Here is a 16,422-nt window from a genome sequence, read left to right as displayed (position 1 = left end):
GTTCCTGAGATGTGTACATACATCTCTCCTCTACATACGCAGCGAAGCGACAAGAAACGTATATTTATTTATTTATTTAACCTGATCAGATTAAGGCCATCAGGCCCTCTCTTACATCGGACCAGTGTGTCACACATGCAGCATTTCACACATCAGAGTTACATCGTGACAATAGTTTAAATAAGAAAATTAGATTACTCTAGTGATAATATGAATAAAGAGTAATGACTAAGACCTAATAAAGTAAGCGCTGGCAGTATTTTTACAACAGGTGCTATACACACAAATTATGATAAAAGCAATAATAGTAACAGTAAAAAAAATCAAATAATAATGATAAACAAGAGAAAAATTGACAGTAGTAATGAAGATTTGTGCAGATGTACATTAATAACTTAGTGTGTAAAGTAGTTGTTTACTAGTATAGCGAGTTTTGGGGAAGGGAGATTTAAGGAGGGGGAAAGAGGGAAGTAATGAGGTGAAGTGCATTCATGTACAGAGGAAGGCATTACTGTTGCTTAAGTAGATACGTCATTAACTGTTTTTTGAAGCCGGACCTGTTTTTAAGCTCTCTAACATAACGGGGGAGGTTATTTCAGAGTCGGGTTCCCGCTGCTGTAAAGAACTTGGAGAAAGTGACTCAGCGATGCAGTGGAACAGAGAGGATTTTATTACGATCGGAACGTGTGTTTCTGTCATGTTGCTCCGACATAAGCGTTAAGGACGAGGAGAGATATGAGGGACAGTATACATTTATAAGGCAGTAGATGAGACAGAGTGTATGGAAATCTCTGCGTTTGTCTGCGCGCATCCAGGACAATTTTGCATATGCTGGTGAAATGTGATCAAAAAGTCGAACGTCACAGATATATCGGACGCAGGCATTCATGACCAGTTCCAGACGTCGCGAATTTTCCTGAGAGACGCCTTGTAGGATAATATCGCTGTAGTCAATGATTGGGAGTATAAGCGCTTGTACTAATTTCTTTTTCAGATCGAAAGGGAAGAGTTTTTTATATTTTTGTAGGACATGAAGGGATGCTGATGCTTTTTTACACACTGCAGTTACGTGCTCTGTCCAATTTAGATTTTCATCTATTATTACTCCCAAACTCTTTGCTGAGGGAGAGAAGTTAATATTTGTTCCATTTAGGATAAGAGATGGTGCGGATTCCCGAGGTTTTGGGCTAATGAGATTAGAGTGACCAACAAGTACCGCTTGGGTTTTAGATGGGTTTAGTTTTAGTCCTGTGTCCTATGCACATTTTGATCGTGCATCGAGATCAGTATTGAAATTTTCAATAGCTTTCTTCAGATTACTTGGTTTCGTACTTAGATACAACTAAAGGTCATCAGAATACATATGATATTTGCAATAGGTCAGAACCGATGACACATCATTGGCATACAGAGAGAAGAGTATGGGACCTAGTACTGAGCCTTGGGGAACGCCTGACACTACCTGCCGCCATCGTAATTGTGTATAGGCATGTGTATTCAAATATAGACACATAAACAGGCAGGGTACGGCGCTGCGGTCGGCAACGCCTATATAAAACAAGTGTCTGGCAGTCTCTTCAATAGTCACACTGTCTTCACGCCCTCTGACTGGGAACACATTTTTGTGATCTCAGCTAGGTGCGCGTCGGCAGGGAAGTCCAATTCGGGTCAGCATGGGTCACCCCCTCCCGACCTGCCTCCATTTCCCATCAGTTGCCTTATTCCCGACCATATGGGGCAATTTCTTCGAAATGAATCTCCATTGGACGCATTTCGTCCACCATACCAGTCCTCACAGTCATTTCCCTCTCCGTCTTCCTATCTAGGTCCTGTAGGAGAAGCGGCTACGCTTACCATGCTCCACACGTGCTCTAGTCTTGCTCGTACTCAATGAGCAGTGCAGGGCAGTTCAGTGCAGTGCAGTGCATTGCGCAGTTGCACGATCGGTTACTGCTGCGACAATGGCAGATTATCAAGATTTAAGCGAGTTTGGACGTGTTTTTTTTTGTGGTAAGAACTACGGGACCAGCTGCGCTAGCTTCCTCAGTTGAGGATCCATGACGCGAACAGACAGACAATTGGAGGTGGTCTCAGGGAAAGGGGGGCGGGGCGTTTGGTGGCCAGGGGACCGCGGTGAGCTCATCCTGAACACTATTGAGCCGTGTGACACGTTGCACTTTCCTACTGGTAGTTGCCGTCGTGCAGAGGACAAAAGAACTGAACGTAGGTGTGGACATAGTCCCCATGGATGGATGCATACGTGTGTTGGTCTATGGTGCCTTGCAGAATAACGAGATCATCCAGGGAAGACCACGAAAACATTTCCTGGGGCATAACATTATTGCAATGTGTCTGCTTTCAGACGTTTCACGCCGCACACGCCGACGACCATCAGTCCTAAGGCATCATAAAACGTTGATTCATCTGAAAAGGCCATCTGCCACCATTCAGTGGACGTGTCCAGTAGCAATACTGGCGTGTAAATTCAAGCCTTCGCCATTGACGAACAGCAGCCAGTATGGGTTTAAAGGGACTATCCCATTTGCCATTTAGGTTTTCAAGAAGTTTTGGCCATGAATGTAAGGGAAGGCCGGCCGCTGTGGCCAAGCGGTTCTAGGCGCTTCCGTCCGGAACCACGCTGTTGCTACGGTCTCAGGTTCGAATCCTGCCTCGGGCATGGATGTGTTAGTCATGTTTAGGTAGTTCTAAGTCTAGAGGACTGATGACCTCAGATGTTAAGTCCCGTAGTGCTTAGAGCCATTTGAACCATTTTTTTTTTTTTTTTGTAAAGGAAGTTGTAAATTTGACAAACATACTCAACCTCTGTAGTATCGCTATAACCATATTCTTTATAAGTCTGTTACTGACACCACAGATGTTGGTCAGAGAGGTTACTTTTTTTGAAGTGAGTAGCAGGCAGTGTGTATTGGACAGTCGGACTATGTACTCGATTTTAAAAGGATGGCAGCTGGCCTGCCGTGTAGTCGAGGCAGCATTATTCAAAAAGGATTTTGTAATAATATGTTTTTCAGGAATACTGAAGATGTTGACTAAATATTAATGGGAGAATTACAAACTCAAGTGTTAAGGTAACCAGTAGTTTCATACTTGTAAATGTGTAGTTTCTTATTGTTAGGATATAGCGTATGGATGAAGTCTGCAGTAAAAATTTTATAATAGAACATCTGGTTTTGTCTTATTGTTGCAACAATTGTTAAGGACGGTAATTGCACACAGGAGAGTTGTTACGAGATATTACGCTAACTTGTTTAAGTGTGTGAACTTTACGAAAATGTGTATTGTTGTCATGGCTTCATGAAGCATAGTTTAACTCGGAGTCTTTGTTCTTATTTATCAGTCGTTAAGTTTAGTTCTCATGTTTCATTCTTTACCTTTTATGATTGTTAGCACAGTTGCATTGCCTACGGCGAGTTGTGTACTGAGAATCATTTTCAGGATAAGTGATAAACACCGTCTTGTACTGCACGTAGCAAGTACACTAAATGAAATTTCGTTTTGAACAGTCAGATCAATGTCCATAATACTAATCAGTTGCAGGACAGACGAATGCTGCGTGTGCACAGGTAGGCTAATGAATTTAATTATCTTCAAAGTTCATGTTGTGATATTCGCTATTTTTGACTTCATTAAAACAGCAAATACGAGTAGTTAATACTTTCAGCCAGAAGGCAAATACTTGTTTATAAATAATGATTAATGTATAATAAGGCGTCGCATAGCGACGGTGGAATTTTCTAAATAATGTAATTCATCGTCTTTGGGCGGCAATATAAACAGAAAAATACGGATAGATATGCGATCCTTCACTATTTTGTTCGCTGGAGAACAAATGAAGCCTTGAGGGCTAGAGACTTGTACTGTTTTTCTCAAGTAAGACGGACGCAGATTTGTGGCGGTCTGATCTAATTTTTTTACTAAATAAATAAAAACGTGTTCCGTCTAAGTTTGAGTGAAGTGTAAGAAGAACTGTTATAACTTATCGTGACGACGCACGGGTGACTCAAAAGGACAATGGCTATATAAAAGAGCGCTCAATGGACATGATACGGACATAAAAATCTACCGTCATTGTAGTACTAAGCTTAAGGTACGGTATATGTTTTAGTTATAATAAATATTTGTTCTGGGAATACTAAATCACTTAGCAGTGCTCATTCCTATCATCTCCTCAGTATTATTTTCATTTTAATTATGCATTTTGCTAAGATTACAGACACCAAGATCAGCAGTCCAATGTGCGTGTTACATTGATAAAAAGAAAACTGTTTTATCGTCATCTTGCATCAGCTTTAATATTGAATTTCCCTTTTGTGTGATGTTACAGTTGTTTTTGCGCCCTTAAGAACCTTCTGGTCCCTTAGGAAATTGTTTTGTCATAACAATAACTTCACAACCGGGTATGTTCGTATCTACGATCATGAAGTAACTAGAAAGACGATAATGCAATTTCTTAATCAATAGCACGCTAGCTGTGACTGCTTCAAGCCACGCGAAACTGCAAGTAAAAACTATTCACATTTCATAATGCAATATTTTATGACAATGGTCAATCCATGATTCTTACGCCATTTGTGATTTATAAAACAGTAAGCGAAATCTCAAATTCCAAATTTTCCATTGAATAACAACATCACTTTTATTTTGTAGCATCACACTGTTCACTGCAAAGTACACTGATAGTCAGATTGTATCTGTGAAAATACCGTATCAGTTCAAAGGCTATATATAAGCAGCAGATTTCAGTAAAGGCCTATCTTGCGAGATTTCAGGCAGATTTGTCAGACAGTCAGATGCGTTAAATTTTATGTTCATTTCCTGTGTTTTTGAAAAAACAATTCTAGTACAGTGATTGTTTTTGCAAGACAAAAATTAACAAAAGACAGGACAAACACTTTAGTCTGAATCATTTTGTTTTGCAGTCAGATAGCATATGTAAATTGTACTGAAAACGGATTGCTCTCTCGCAGGCGAATTGTTTGATGTACCATTTCGTCTGCATTTCGAATCGTGTAGCGTTAGCTCCACATATCTCCGTTCAAAATTAAATTTTCACATAGTTCTGTTGCCCTGCATTGAGATTTACGTATTTCGACATCAAAGTAAGTTTTATAAATTTTGCAGATACCAACTTGACACTCACCATCTCGAGTTTAAATACCTACGAACGTGTTTCTGGGTGCATGAACGAAGCGCCTGCTGCGGAGACCCATACAGAGCAACGTTCGCTGAACGGTCATTTACAAACTTATCCGTAAGGGAAACGCATCCACTCTTAGCCAAGAAACCAATGATCATGCTCTTTTGGACGTTAGATAAATCGCTCCGTTTCCGCTTTAGAACAAAAACTGCACTATGTTCCCACTTGCCACTCCCCGCCTCTGACATGGTTCAGATGCCCTCCACTGCTACTGGTACCACGTGTAATCTGTGAGTGATTATTCCACGTTGACGTTTGAACATCGGCGGTGATCACTAAAATGTGACTTAACGGTGTACATAGCTGGATGCAGATTTTTCACTGACAAAGGGAATTCTTGAGACACGGCCAACCGATTTGGCTCATGTATGGCACCTCGCCTGTATACCATATTCGACTGGCGTTTAAATAACATTGATGCCTTTCAACAAAAGCGATGATGACTGAGCGATCAAAGGCACTTGAGTAAGGAGCAGAGGACCTGTGTTCGATTCGTACATGTATTCCTCAGTTCTTTTCGTACGTATTTTTCGTTATATTGAAGTTGACGGGAATAGGAGGATAAATAAAGCAAATAAATCAGTACGGAATGATAAACAAGTGGGTAAATAAATTTCGCAAACAACTTGGATTTGTGAAGAATTAAGAAAAATGTAACCTTGGTTGTTTTACAGTTGCCTTGTTACCCACTCTTTTACATGTCCTCATATTCCTTAAAACAACTAGATGGTTGGTGCTTATAAACATCCAATGAAAAATACACTGAAGGACCAAAGAAACTGGTACGCCTGCCTAATATCGTGTAGGGCCTCCGTGAGCTTGCAGAAGTGCCGCAACCGACGTGACAATGACTCGACTAATGTGTGAAGTAGTGGTGGGGGGAAATGACCCCATGAATCCTGCCGGGCTGTCCATAAATTCGTAAAAAGTACGAGAGGGTGAAGATCTCTTCCGAACAGCACGCTGCAGTGCATCCCAGATATGCTCAATAATATTCATGTCTGGGGAGTTTGGTGGCCAGCGGAAGTGTTTAAACTCAGAAGAGTGTTCCTGGAGCCACTCTGTAGAAATTCTGAACTTGTGGGATGTCGCATTGTCTTGCTGGAATTGCTGAAGTCCGTCGGAAGGCACAATAGATATGAGTAGATGCTGGTGGTCACACAGCATGGTGACGTACGTGCCACATGTCCGAGTCATATCTAGACGTATCAGGGGTCCCATATTACTCCAACTGCAAACGCCCTACACCGTTAAAGAGACTCCACCAGCATGAACAATCCCCTGTTGACATGCAGGGTCCATGGATTCATTAGGTTCTCTCCACACCTCTACAGGACCATCCACTCGATAGAATTTGAAACGAGACTCCTCCGACCAGGCAACATGTTTCCAGTCGTCAACAGTCCTAGTCCAGGCGAGGCGGAAAGCTTTGTGTCGTGCTGTCATCAAGGGTACACGAGTGGCCCATATCGATGATGTTTTGTTGAATGGTTCGCACGCTGACACTTGCTGATAGCCGAACAAGGAAATCTGCGGCAATTTGCGGAAGGGTTGCACTTCTGTCACCTTGAACCATTCTCTTTAATCGTCGTTGGTCCCATTCTTGCAGGATTTTTTCCGGCCGCAGCGATGTTTTAGATTTGATGTTTTATTGGATTCCTGATATTCACAGTACACTCGTGAGATGGTCGTACGGGAAATCCCAATTTCACCACCAGCTCGGAGATGCTGTGTCCCAACGCTCGTGCGCCGTCTATAACACCAGTTCACACTCGCTTAAATCTCGATAATGTGCCACTGTAGCAGCAGTAACCGATTTAACAACTGCGCCCGACATTTGTTGTCTTACTCAGGCGTTGCCGACAGCAGAACCTTATTGTGCCTGCTTACATATCTGTGTGTTTGAATATGCATGCCTATACCGGTTTCTTTGGCGCTTTAGTGTACGTACATAGGGTTTTCAGAAAGTACAACAAGATTTGCTCGTTCTCAGGAGATAGTGCGTGTTATGGGCTTTCTGCAGATACAGTACTGCTACGGTACTGATAACAGGTGCTCCACAGGGCGCGTTTGAAACGGCGCGGCAACTGGGAACGAACTCCAAAGTTGATGTGTGCGACACAGTACGATTTCTGTTGGGCAAAACATCTAAATTACATACAGATACAATGCGAAATTCTGGCGGCAGACGGACTAGATGCAATGATGCCCCTAACAGTTGTGAAATGGTGCCAATAAGGCCTCAGAGGTGTGAATGATGCTGATGGGGGAGGAATGCTATCGACATTGGCCACAGACGGCAATGTGCAGGCAGTTCAGGAGGCAGTGCCCATTCCATCGTCCGCGGTCGTCTACTTCCAGAGAGCGAGGAGCTGGCTGGCATTGGCAGCTGCCAGTGAAAACCTATTTGTAAAACACAATGAAACAGCCATGATAGCATAAAATATTTCTTTATTTGAGACAACCGATTTCAACAGACTTAGCTGTCACATTCAGGTCTGAAAATTTTTCTTGTAAAACACGTTCATTTTACGCTGAACCTCGCGCACAAGATACCAAGCGGATAAAAGTCAGCACATTACAAAGCTTTATCATCGCTAAAATCTTTAAAAACGTGAAGCACGTTCTACAAAAGGCCATGTACATGTACATATTACTCACAGATGCTTCTTACAAACACGGCACACATTATCACATCCGTTAGCATATGCTGGACATACCCTAACAGCGCGAATCCATTTTAAATGGTCCATAAGCGTGAAGGCTTGGAAATGTTGGTACAAACTGCAAGGCTGGTAAGACTACACAATAAAAAAGGTCACACTCTCCTCAGTGAACGAGTGACATCAGGAGGTTTCGCCATAACAACTAACTGCCAGAGCAGGCAACTATGTAATTTCAGGAGGTGGGAAGGTACTAAGCTAATGGAAGATCGTTCACTCCTCCCCCCTCCCCCAGTCCCACCTCCCACCCAATGCACCATCCATAGTAACAAGCAGACAACAGTCTACCACGTGGTAGCACAAAGCATACGCTAAAAATAAAAATATCTCTCCAAGCATTTGCGCTACATTCATAGCCCGAAAAATACTCGTATCTGTACAGTACGTACAGAGTACAGCGATGTAAGCAACTTAATTTTACGATAAAAACTATGAAAGTTACTGTGAATCTTACCAGAAAGATAATAGCCGATAAGCTATTAAAATAAACAAATGCTAAACGCGTGAAGTTACAAAACCATGCGATGTCTTAAATTGAAAACCTTAGCACGAGGTATCAGTTACTAAAGTCTCAAGCGAATCGGTTGTACTGTTTGGCCGTGCGAGCTAAAATATGATGAAAGAACAAGTGATACAACACGTACAACCAACCAGTACGCTTTCCCTGTCCCTGTCCTGACTCCGTGGTATCATTAAATTGTAATGTAGCAAACGAGTAGTTTCGTTAGGTAAAACTGCAATTTTACTGTATTTGTGTATAATTAATCGGCAATTACTACTAAATAATGCAAGAGACAATCAAATGAAAGGTATATTTAGATAGCTTGTTTTCACTAATAGCATAATTTAAAGATGGTTTTTTACTATGGTATTCACATCAATGTTATTAAAACAAGAGCTTTTTGTATTTATTCCAATACATTAATATTATTGTGTCTACGAATGCTCTCAACTGATGTAACACATCAATAAGCATACATACATAATTGGATAAAACGGCCAGCGTCCATCGTGCGAAGGCAACTGATCCGCGATAATTTGACTATTCGGACGTTGGTGCGGAGTAACGCTACGACGTTACCGACGTTATTTGGTGTGTAGTGGAACTTACGGACAGAGCACTGATTAGCTGGCGCATATTTTCACTGCAGTCTCGCGCTGTTGCTTTGTGTGACACGACATATTCTTTAACTCAGTTACGTGTTGTTTTCACCGTGCGGAACTTTCACTATTTGCGCTGAACTGGAGCGCAGTCCAACAAGTGAAGGTTCATTGTAAGATTGACACAATTACGTATCAAGTTTTCTCTCTTCCTGTGTCTTCTTTTTAGGAAGGACCGGGGACTGAGCCGTTTAGCGGCTCATGATAGTACTGACAGAGGGCTTCCTTCTATTGTATTTTCGCACGTTATAACCAAGCAACGATTGCTACAGCATCCCGCTAGGGTGCGCGTCATTCCCTGCCTGCCCCATTTAAGAGCTCTACGTGTAGAGTGTCGATCTCGCGTGTTCGTGTATTCCTCGCTTATAGCCTTTCAGTCTAACTATCCGTCGTGATGCAGATTCTAAGATGGAGAACCAGTGGTGTTTTCCTTGAATTGTATGTGAAGTCCGATATCTTTGTCTGCCTTCTGGCAACTTGAGGCACAGTTGAAGGGCTTATTTCAATAGTGGTACAAGTCCATTACCTCCACTTTTCCGCCTATAATGCTTCTGAAATTAACGATCCAAACAAACAGAAACCATATGCTTGAATATTTCTGGTATCTCAACTGCAGATTTTTCAGCGCTCATTTAACTTTAGGACTCTGTATCTCAAAATGAAGAAAAATGGACTTGTAGCACTATTCAAATAAGCCCTTCAGTTGGAGGTGACACATTCGGTACCATGCATGTGATGCGACCTCTGACTGAACAAGCTGAAGTTCGAAGGCTCAGACTAGTCATAGACCGACTGCAGTTGTACTCTTCATTCCTGCACCGCGAATGGGGCACCGAAGAATATTTAACCTCGTGAAAAAAATTTTACTACAAAGCGCTTTCAGCCTTCCTGTCTACCACTGTGGTGCGACTTGTGTTTAGTTGGGCACGGTCATTGAAAGACTGATCACAGCTAATTTTAGTTAAACTGCCAAGCATCATTTGCTCTTTTAGTGTCATCGTAGGCTGTCTCTGTGATTTCAACTGTGATGGCTATGGCTTTCCTGCTAGAATGTAAAAAGGGAAAACGGGTTTTTATGTATTAAGTTTTGCAAGGATTAAGTACACGAGTTCCTAAAACACACTGTTCTATCATAATTTATTGTTACTGATTTCCGAAAGCGTATCTATACTGAGTTAATGGTTCTTTTATTTACGAGGGTCATTCCGAAATTCTCTCTCTCTCTCTCTCTCTCTCTCTCTCTCTTCTCAGCGATCACAGGCCCTGTAGATGCCGCGCTGCAACAACGATATGCTTCCACCGCCTTTTATCTCTCACAGCCTCTCTCCACCCTGTGGAAATTCCTAATGCTGCGATGTCCTTCTCTATGTCATCTTTCCACCTTGTACGGGGTCGGCCCACTGGTCTTGTTGCCTTGAGAGGTCCTTCAAATGCTTTCTTGGTGATTTTGTTGTTTTCCATTCTAGCCACATGTCCAGCCCATTCTAGTCTCCTGCTTTTTAATTTCTGGATGATAGTGGGTTGCTTCTTTAACTGATAAATTTAATTGTTCTTTCGAATTCTCCATATACCATTCTCGTACACAGGTCCCTAGATTTTTCTCATTACTTTTCTTTCGAAAACATTCAGTTTGTCTCTTTCGCCGGGCGGGGTGGCCGAGCGGTTCTAGGCGCTTCAGTCTGGAACCGCACGACCGTTACGGTCGCAGGTTCCAATCCGGCCTCGGGCATGGATGTGTGTGACATCCTTAGCTTAGTTAGGTGTAAGTAGTTCTAAGTTCTAGGGGTGGTCGAGCGGTTCTAGGCGCTTTAGTCTGGAACCGCGCGACCGTTACGGTCGCAGGTTCCAATACTGCCTCGGGCATGGATGTGTGTGACATCCTTAGCTTAGTTAGGTGTAAGTAGTTCTGAGTTCTAGGGGACTGATGCCCTCAGATGTTAAGTCCCATAGTGCTCAGAGCCATTTGAACCATTTTCTCTTTCATTCTTTGTGAGCGTCCAACTTTCTGAACCGTACGGTACTATGGGGCACATGATAGTGTTGCATAACTTCATCTTTGAGGTGACTAACAAAGTCTTACTTTTGAGTGGGATGCTTACTGAGTCCACATCTTGACACTGAGGCTATTCTTTCATGTATATCCATTGTTATGATATTTCAGGGAGAGCATAAGGGAAGAATTTACAGAAATTGGGGGGGGGGGGGGGGTATACAGTAAAAGAAGAATGGGTAGCTCAGAGGGATGAAGTAGTGAAGGCAGCAGAGGATCAAGTAGGTAAAAAGACGAGAGCTAGTAGAAATCCTTGGGTAACAGAAGAAATATTGAATTTAATTGATGAAAGGAGAAAATATAAAAATGAAGTAAATGATGCAGGCAAAAAGGAATACAAACGTTTGAAAAATGAGATCGACAGGAAGTGCAAAATGGCTAAGCAGGGATGGCTAGAGGACAAATGTAAAGATGTAGAGGCTTATCTCACTAGGGGTAAGATAGATACTGCCTACAGGAAAATTAAAGAGACCTTTGGAGAAAAGAGAACCACTTGTATGGATATCAAGAGCTCAGATGGAAACCCAGCTCTAAGCAAAGAAGGGAAAGCAGAAAGGTGGAAGGAGTATATAGAGGGTCTATACAAGGGCTACGTACTTAAGGACAATATTCTGGAAATGGAAGAGAATGTAGATGAAGACGAAATGGGTGATACAATACTGCGTGAAGGGTTTGACAGAGCACTGAAAGACCTGAGACGAAACAAGGTCCCGGGAGTAGAAAACATTCCTTTGGAACTACTGACTGCCTTAGGAGAACGAGTCCTGACAAAACTCTACCATCTGGTGAGCAAGATGTATGAAACAGGCGAAATACCCTCAGTCTTCAAGAAGAATATAATAATTCCAATCCCAAAGAAAGCAGGTGTTGACAGATGTGAAAATTACCGAACAATCAGTTTAATAAGCCACAGCTGCAAAGTACTAACGCGAATTCTTTACAGACGAATGGAAAAACTGGTAGAAGCCAACCTTGGGGAAGATCAGTTTGGATTCCGTAGAAATATTGGAACACATGAGGCAATACTGAGCCTACGACTTATCTTAGAAGAAAGATTAAGGAAAGGCAAACCTACGTTTCTAGCATTTGTTGACTTAGAGAAAGATTTTGACACTGTTGACTGGAATACTCTCTTTCAAATACTAAAGGTGGCAGGGGTAAACTACAGGGAGCGAAAAGCTTTTTACAATTTGTACAGAAACCAGATGGCAGTTATAAGAGTCGAGGGGCATGAAAGGGAAGCAGTGGTTGGGAAGGGAGTGAGACAGGGTTGTATTCTATCCCCTATGTTATTCAATCTTTATATTGAGCAAGCAGTGAAGGAAACAAAAGAAAAATTCGGAGTAGGTATTAAGATCCATGGAGAAGAAATAAGAACTTTGAGGTTCGCCGATGACATTGTAATTCTGTCACACACAGCAAAGGACTAGGAAGAGCAGTTGAACGGAATGGACAGTGTCTTGAAAGGAGGATATAAGATGAACATCAACAAAAGCAAAACGAGGATAATGGAATGTAGTCGAATTAAGTCGGGTGATGCTGAGGGAATTAGATTAGGAAATGAGACACTTAAAGTAGTAAAGGAGTTTTGCTATTTGGGGAGCAAAATAACTGATCATGGTCGAAGTAGAGAGGATATAAAATGTCGACTGGCAATGGGAAGGAAAGCGTTTCTGAAGAAGAGAAATTTGTTAAAATCGAGTATTGATTTAAGTGTTAGGAAGTCGTTTCTGAAAGTATTTGTATAGAGTGTAGCCATGTATGGAAGTGAAACATGGACGATAAATAGCTTGAGCAAGAAGAGAATAGAAGTTTTCGAAAAGTGGTGCTACAGAATAATGCTGAAGATTAGATGGATAGACCACATAACTAATGAGGAGGTATAGAATAGAATTGGGGAGGAGTTTGTGGCACAACTTGACAAGAAGAAGGGACCGGTTGGTAGGGCATGTTCTGAGGCATCAAGAGATCACAAATTTAGCATTGGAGGGTAGCGTGGAGGGTAAAAATCGTAGAGGGAGACCAAGAGATGAATACATTAAACAGATTGAAAAGGATGTAGGTTGCAGTAATTACTGGGAGACGAAGAAGCTTGCACAGGATAGGGTAGCATGGAGAGCTGCATCAAACCAGTCTCAGAACTGAAGACCACAACAACAACAACAACAACAACAACAACATGATATTTTTACTGTTGAAATGTGATGCCTCCCATTTCTTTGTCGCGACTTCGGGTGTCCGCACCAGACATCGTTGGTGTCGTGCTAATGCTCGAATCTTCATCTTTCATTTGCAGGTGGTTCCGTTGTTCTGCTATGGGTGGCACCAGCAGAGCAGTGTTCCAGAAGTAAGTCTGATATGGACGCGCGAGTAAAATAGCAGCGTGTGACTGAATTCCTCACTGCTGAAGAAATTGCCCCGATTAAAATCAACTGACACTTTCCTAAAGATGTGTGAAGACAAAACAATAGACGTGAGCAACCTGAGAGTATGGGTACGGCAGTTTCAAGATGGTGTGCATGACAAGCCACGGTCCGGTCGACCTTGCACAGCTGTGATCCCTCGCAGTGACGAGCGTCTTGATTAACTCATCCGTGCTGTTCGGCGGATAAGATCCGAAAATTGTGTGCAAAGCTGAACGTCGGCTGTAATGCCTCGAAACAATATTGGAAAATTTTGGCTATCGCAAAGTATGTGGAAATTTGTAGTGATCTGCAGGACCAATTTGAAGCGGAAGGTGACAATTTTCTGAAAAGCATCATCACCGAAGGCGAGACGTGGTGTCACTTCTACGAGCTGGAATCCAAAATACAGTCCATGGAATGGCGATCTGCGAGTTCTGCATCAGAGAAGAAATTCAAGACATAACAGTCAGAAGACACAGTGATATGCACTATCTTCTGGGATAGCCAGGGCGTGTTCCTTTTGGATGTGCTGGAGGCTAAAGAAATTGTCAAATCGCCACACTACAAGACAACACTGACTAAGCTGAAAGCCCGAATTTCCAGGGTAAGGTCAGAGAAGAAGACCAAGCTTCACCTGCAACGTGATAACGCCAGACCCCACGCCAGTTTTGCTACCACGAAACTCATTGCAAAATACGGCTGGACACTCTTACTACATCCACCGTACAGTCCCGATTTAGCGCCTTCAGACTTTCATCTCCTCCGGCCTCTGAAAGAGGGACTACGTGGCGAACACTTTCAAGACTCGCATGCTGTTGTAAAAGCTGTAAGAAGTGGTTAGTCTCAGCTGGTTCCGATTTTTACAAGCGCGGCGAGCAATGTCTGTTTCATTTTTGGGAAAAGTGCATAGCGAAAGGTGGTGTCTATGTGGAAAAAAGACAACCTGTAGCTGAAATATTGCTCTATTTAGCTGTGCCCTTATGGTTCATGTATCTCCAGCAGTTTCCATGAATAAAAGTAGGGGGCATTATTTTCGGAACGAGCCTCGTAATATTATCAGCTTTATAGGTTTATAAACTTTTATTCAGGGTTCTAAAAGCTTATAATATGTTTTCATATATTCCTTTTATTTTGTATGTTTTATAAGGGTTTTTGAAACATTGTAGTTATCATGTACAGCCAGTTTAATGCCCTGGAAAAATTGTAAAATTATATCATCTTATCAAGCGCCTCATAGTTGGTGACAGAGGCTAACAGCTTTTTGTAAATTTGGTGCACTAACGCACATTTTAGTAAATTCTTTAATGCCGGTGGAGCACACGATTAATTCTTACATACTCCTGTTAAGTCTGGAGGCAGTAAACTTTTGTAGATATAATTGTTTCTGTTAAACACCGCACTGACCCCGAGTCAAACAAAATTATTTTGCTCTTTGCGTAAATCAATTTTCACTGACAATTTTCACTGCCAGCTCTTAGCTCTCTAGCTTTTCAATTTTTTTTTTTTGCCAACAGCCGTTTTGAGCGGTTTAGGATTTACAGGCAGCACCAATTATTAATTAATTATCAGTGGTAAAATTAGCGATTTCGTTGAGCATATCATGCATATCTTGTAAACAAAATCTCAATCAATAATGCTGGAGAAGCGCTATCGGCAAATACACAGAAATGAAATCAGAGTCAGAAAATACTGCTCATCTACTAAGTAGTTAATTACTACCTCCACAGTCGTAGAAAAACAGCAAACACCACAGTAACAAGTGATAGATGAATTATGACATTGTGTAAAATGTAAATGTCGTTGAGAACGTAATTTTAATTAGGGATGAACCACTTTTTAATAATGAACCATTAATTGCCATTTATCAGCTAAGTAAGGCACCCTACCGGAAATACAATTACCCCATCTTAAAAATCAGTGTGATCAACTTGATAGAGTTTTTCGATTTACATATCTTTAATGTAGGTCCAGCGGCTTAGGAAACATTTTTGTAATTGCGTCAGTGGAGAGGCAACGATGGTTTGAATGCTGTTATAGCCTCTGAATATAATAGTGGAGCGTGATGGTTCCATTAAAATAGGGCAAAGAAAGAGGGTTGCTGATATACTCCCGAAACACCGCACTGCTTACTGGAAAAACAATATCAAAATATGAATCACAGCATCTATAACATATTAGTGTCGTTGGGCTAAAAGCTGTTTTTGCCTTTCTGTGCGCAGCTTTCTACATCTGACATGTTTGATTTTTTTCTTAACCCTAGAAATACATAATTCTTTATCAAAGTCGAGCTGACAGCTGTGATGCATTAAGGTAGCATTTCGGTCATGTTGTATTAAACAAAACATTGAAGAATTTCAATATTTTGTCCTATTTGATCCGCCCACATAGCCGCACGCATTATCACGCCGCTTCCGGGATTCGTGGAGGTGCGCCGGCGACGGTTTCCCACATTCACCTAAGTGAATATCGCACTGGTATCCAAGTGCCGCCTTAGTTATACGATCCGCAAACACTTAGAAAATGTTCTCATATTTTCATATGCTGTAAAAGTAGACGCAGACATGTGGGGTACACAGATTGTGTCCCCGTGGGAAGAAGTCGCCACAGTAAGTGTATTCGGCCACCTTCTACCCCTAACAAAGCAAAAGCGGGATTAATTTGCCAACCCCTTGATGATAGCGTGTGAGGCCAGAGAAATACAGAATATTTTAAACTATCATGATGACTATTTTAGACATGCAAGACCAGTTTGAATTTTTTATGTGCAGTCATTCTTTAATGTCAAGAACAGAATACTTGTCAGCGTGACATGCTATGTCTAAAGTTCAATATAAATATTACGTGCGCGGCAATAATAAAGTGTTT

Source organism: Schistocerca serialis, chromosome 2 (assembly GCF_023864345.2).
Source record: "Schistocerca serialis cubense isolate TAMUIC-IGC-003099 chromosome 2, iqSchSeri2.2, whole genome shotgun sequence".
In the NCBI taxonomy this organism is placed as follows: domain Eukaryota; kingdom Metazoa; phylum Arthropoda; class Insecta; order Orthoptera; family Acrididae; genus Schistocerca; species Schistocerca serialis.
Note: the sequence above shows the minus strand (reverse complement) of the source record.